At 43.7% G+C, this 5568-nt stretch overlaps 1 non-coding gene across 1 annotated transcript; it reads right to left on the bottom strand.

Moving 5' to 3' along the window:
- Nucleotides 1–1132: 1132 nt before the first annotated feature.
- Nucleotides 1133–1206, bottom strand: TRNAW-CCA (transfer RNA tryptophan (anticodon CCA)). Its single transcript has one exon. It is a non-coding gene; the product is annotated as a tRNA-Trp (tRNA).
- Nucleotides 1207–5568: the final 4362 nt, after the last annotated feature.

Here is a 5568-nt window from a genome sequence, read left to right as displayed (position 1 = left end):
TTATTATACCGAGGGTATACCCGAAACATACTGGATTAGTATAGCTAGCCCCCCCTCGAAGCAGCAATATTCCTCTTATTTCGCCGGATAAATAAACGAGTTGTAAATAAACCGAGCGGAGAAACCGTAATTCCCCCCCTCCCCCCCGAGTATACAAATCTATCAGTATTTTCTCCGCGTTTTAGGAGAACCTATGGAAAGAATATGATTCTTTTTTTTTCCCCGATTGTTCAATTGGAGGTTCCGATGCTTCCGGTGAGTCTCAACGCGCGTGGTTAACCCACCACGTCTAAGTTTCTTTCGAATGACTTCCGTATCAAATCCTGCCATTAGAACTATAGGATTCTCCATCGAGAACTCGGGGGAACCTGGTCATGTAGGGGTATCTGATACATATAATTGAGATATTAATATCCAATCTTGTCTTGTTCCTCTTTCTGGGAAGATTCGATTCCTCCCACTCATTCAGAGGTTGGAGATATTTCGATGAACTGTCGATCCCATTCCCAGCTTCTGAAACGCGATCTTCTCGTCGGATAAACTGCTCTCATATGTCTACCAAGCTTCGAATCCCCTTTCGATAGTTCCGAGTAACCAATTATTTTTCTACTAACCTATCTGCTAAATCAATTTGGTACTTAAATCTATGCTTACTCCACCGAGTCACTTCGCTTTTCTATCGTCCGCACCAATCTCAACTTCAGTATTATTTGTTGGATTGAATAAGATCCGGCTTATATGATACAAGAGTATCAGCTTAGAAGGAACGAGGAGTGCCCATTAGCACTTACTGATCCGCCGCACTTACCAATCATCTATTACCAATTAATACCTGAATCTTTTTCGGTAAGTATTTGTACTAAATGTATGTGAACCCAAATGGTTGAAGCACTGCTATCCGGAATTGTGTTGGGTTTGATCCCAATAACTCTAGCTGGATTATTTGTAACTGCATATTTGCAATATCGACGTGGCGACCAACTAGATATTCGGTAGAAGACGGAGACTCATTTGCCATATCCTTCTCCCATTCCTAAGATCTCTCTGGTAATCCAGAGGGATCGGGAAATGCAAATTCTTAGTATGTGTGGGTATTGGTCGAACCAGCTGATACCGACTTGAGTCGGAGAAACACGCCCTGTAGGATTTGAACCTACGACATCAGGTTTTGGAGACCTGCGTTCTACCGAACTGAACTAAGGGCGCTCCATTCCCCACGTAAGCCAGTTTCCATTCTAATCAGAATCTGCGGACATCCGGACACGGGAATAGAATCAGACTCTTAATCGGAGTGGTTCTTTCACCGACCAGGAGAGAGGAAGATAAATGGAATGTCTCTTGTGGGGGAATCAGTTGAATAACACAAACAATCTACCCAGATGGATTTCTCTTGTCACCAATTTCTCACCAATATCATTTTGGGATGTACGGGGAACAATAGGGATGACAGGATTTGAACCTGCGACATTTTGTACCCAAAACAAATGCGCTACCAAACTGCGCTACATCCCTATTGGTCTCGATCTCCGACTGGCATTCTCGGTATTGAGACGCGTGATCCAAGTAATTATAACTGATAGCCACAGAACTTGACTACCCACTTAAGAAGTAACCATGTCCCGAGAGGATGTCGCCTCCGAATCATTCCCAGACCGGAAGAATCCGATTCCCTTACTGGGGTTGGTCGTGGTAAAAATACTGGAAGAGACACATCATCTTCCTAGTCGATTGAAAAACGAAGGAGAATTCACAATGCAAGATGTAAAAATTTATCTTTCCACGGCCCCCGTGTTGGCTACGATATGGTTTGGGCTGCTAGCCGGTTTACTAATAGAAATAAATCGATTCTTTCCAGATGCCTTGATATTTCCATTTCTCTAGTCGGGGGGAGGCGGGGGTTGAGCAAAACAAAAGTAAGGTGGGAGAAATAGATCGATTTCCGTGAGGGGAGCAGTGAGCGATCCATTCATTACTGGAAATCGATAAATCGGGAATTCTATTAATGATTTATTACTGAGACGGTATCTTCCCATCCACTCCTCCCCCATTTCCTTCACTTATTTCAATGAATCCTATGGCTAAAAGTAGAGATGCGAGAGTAACTATTGCTTTGGAATGCACAAGTTGCACCCGAAAAGGGACTGACGACAAATCTCTAGGTATTTTTCGATATACTACGCGTAAGAATCGTCGCAATACACCTACTTGATTGGAATCGAGGAGATACTGTCCCTGCTGCTACAAACATACCATTCACAAAGAGTCGAAGAAATAAGTGATCTGTTTCTAATCAACTGGAAAATAATCAATAGTTTTCGGAAATGTCATGAAAGGTATCACGAATAAATCTAAGCAGTCTTCGCGTAGACGTTCTCCATCCATCCGATCCGACGAGATTATTGACTACAGAAATATAAGTTTACTCCGTCGATTTGTAAGTGAACAGGGAAGGATTTCACCCAGATGAATGAGTAGGTTGACCCCGAAACAACAGCACTCAATAGCTGTCGCAATCAAAAGAGCTCGTATTTTAGCTTTGCCACCGTTCTCGAATAACGAGAATTAGACCTTGCATTGCTAGCGACTAGACAATTAAGTTCTAGTTTGAAAGATTTGGCATTCAACCGACTACTCGATCCTATTAACCCTAAATGGAGAAATGAATAGGAGTCGGAACCAATACTCCGGGTGGAATATTTGTAGTTTACTACCGTCCGTTCCGCCTCTCCGGGAGACAATATCCGGAGAGGTTTCTTATTTTCAACCAGTAGATTCGTATACTGGTAGTTGTGCAATCTCGGAAAAACAGTGAGTATCTAGGATAGCTATCTATGCAGGTATTTTGCGATTCAGATAAACTCGATTTTCATATAAATTGTGAATCATCCTATTATGAGAAATTCCATTCCCTCGTGCTGCTGCATTGATCCGGGCAATCCGTAAGCGACAAATTTCTCTCTTTCGATTACTCCTATCTCGATAAGCAGAAGCCAATGCTTTCATTTCCTGTTGATTCGCCGTTCTAAATAGCTTTGAATGAGCTCCCCTAAATCCAGATGTAATTTCAGGAATACTTTTGCGACGTTTCCGAGCCACAGATCCGCGTTTTACCCTAGTCGTTGAGTGTTTACCCTCACAAAATATCAAAATTATTCTTTGGGGACTCTGTCTGTCACACTGGTGATACAACCCCCCCCCCCCCCCTTCAGTCCCGAATGAATCCCACCTCTCTCATATCATCGGAACCGTCTGGATGCATCCTTCTAGCAAGAAGACGGAATTGCTAAGTGTAGATCTGGTGGCATGCACGGTCGCGGTGGCACACCAAAACTCTCAATTCCCGCACTCCTGATATCCGAATTATTCGGATTAGTAGGATCAGAAATAGTTGAAATAGAATCTGAATCTGGTCACTTAATTCTTTTGAAAGAACAATTCCCGCAAGAGACTTTCCTATCTGACGTAGAAAATAATGATTCCAATGGCTTTTGCTACCTTAACCTTCCCGTCCACAAATCCCCGAGATCAGATGCCTCTTGATAAAGAAGTTGCACCAGAGGGAGTTATGGATTCCAAAGTTTCCGTAGTATCTTCCTCGACAGTTGGGTCCTTCCTATACACCGGAGCCTATGATTTCCCGATGACGGGGGAAATGGAATTACTGTTGGTAAGTCGTATAGTTTCCAATCCCCGGCTCCACTCAAGACTTGAGAGATCAGGTAAAGAGTTTCATCCTAGAAAGACTTATTTGTATAGTAACGGTATTTCACTTCGGTAGTTGGCTGGATGGTTGACCCAAAGCAAAGCTACCGCCATTGCAGGGATTCCAGCAGAGATATGGGAATCGATATCCTCATCCCCACGTCGCTTAGTGATTTTTTTAGTATCACTGATAAGTTGCTTCTCATCTCACACTAAGATGATTGGATTTGCACCAATCAGAACTATGAATTTTCGTCTCTCAGTAAAGGATATAGATGACGGATCTTTGCCTAATTACAGTGAAGGGATCTTGCTGCGACACCGACCCCCCAATATCATTTGGTTTACGATTCAAACGTGTCGCACATACACCCTGGTACATACCCCTCTGCGTTGGGGGCACCCCCGAAGGGCAGGGGATTTTGTTCCAATCTCCATTGGTTGTCTTGCGTTCCTAATAAGTTGTTGATTGGTTGGCATATCCAAAAGATGCAGGGTTTTGGGGTTCGGACTATTCCTAACCATGGAGGACACCTCAATCATTGAGTTGGTAGAATCCTTATCTCCCGGGCAACCTCATATAGAAAATATGGGAGATGGAATAAGTGGTGGAGATAGCGGTGATTCACACAAGTCATAAACCTGGGAGAGGGAGGAATTGGGTGTTGCTCCTCCCCCCCCCCCCCGCAAATCAATATTCGTGAATGACATTTGGTAAATACCCACACCCAAATAGTATCGATTCCTAAAGTACCGGAATGTAGGGATCTCCCCTGTTCATATCGGGAGACTCCTCGTGAGTCCCGGACATTCCCCACCAAGCAGTAGAAGTTACTAAATTAATCTTGAATCTGGAGAGTTTTCTGATGCTACGGGATCTACAATACCATGATTTTCGGCTTCTTTCGCTGACGTAAAAACGTCTCTTTCCATGTCTTCGGAGATCATCCATAAAGGTTTGCCGGTTCTTTATACATGAACCCTAGTAATACAATCACAAGGTTTCGATACTTCTTCTGCTTCCATAATACATTCACCCGCCTGTCCATCATAATGGGAACTCGCAGGTTGATGAATCATAACCCTGATTCAGTATCGTTGCAATTCAATCCGAAGACAACCGTACGGGCAGCTCCTTCTGCATACGGCTCCGTGTCTGACTACCAAATATTTTGCAAGTGGAAGAATCCCAATTCCAGAAATCGGGTGGGGTTCTTATCTCTTATCCAGAGCCAGCTTCTTAGAAATTACATATACCACCCTTTCTTACCAGAAGTACTATGGTGGTTCCGTTGCTTCATCCCTTCCAGCAATCCCAAGGTTTTATATGGATATTCTCTACGGGAGATAGAATCAAGATCCTTCGATTCGGGATAAATTGTAGGGATTCATCCCTCACCCCAGGATTTCTGCGACGCTAGAGTAGATGCACTTACTGGTGGTGAATCCCTACCGAAGAATTTCCTGACTCACTTCACTATCTCGGTGCTTCACTACTTCGGTCCTTGCACACATACCTAGAATTCCACCAAGTTTTAAGTGCCATGCTATTATTACCGCAATCGGGCGGAGGCATAGTTTCGACCCATACAAATCATTGGCGCCAAGCGTGAGGCAGTGCTATACGTTTGGTTATCTCTCCTCCGGTTGAAATGGAAGATCCCATTGAAGCGGCTAATCCCATGCAAATGGTATGTGCATCCGGTACAACAAATTGCGTAGCATCATAAACAGATATTCCTGATAATACTGCCCCACCGGGAAAGTTTGTATACAAATACGTATCCTTGGTTTCGTCCTCCCCATTCAAGTACATCATGATACCAATCGGTTGATTTGCAATCTCGTCATCCACTTGCTGACCCA

The sequence above is a fragment of the Dipteris shenzhenensis genome, unplaced genomic scaffold (assembly GCF_047967505.1).
Source record: "Dipteris shenzhenensis isolate YYH24624 ecotype China unplaced genomic scaffold, Dip_SZ_1.0 scaf0415, whole genome shotgun sequence".
Classification (NCBI taxonomy): Eukaryota; Viridiplantae; Streptophyta; class Polypodiopsida; order Gleicheniales; family Dipteridaceae; genus Dipteris; species Dipteris shenzhenensis.
This window is presented reverse-complemented; position numbering and strand designations above follow the sequence as displayed.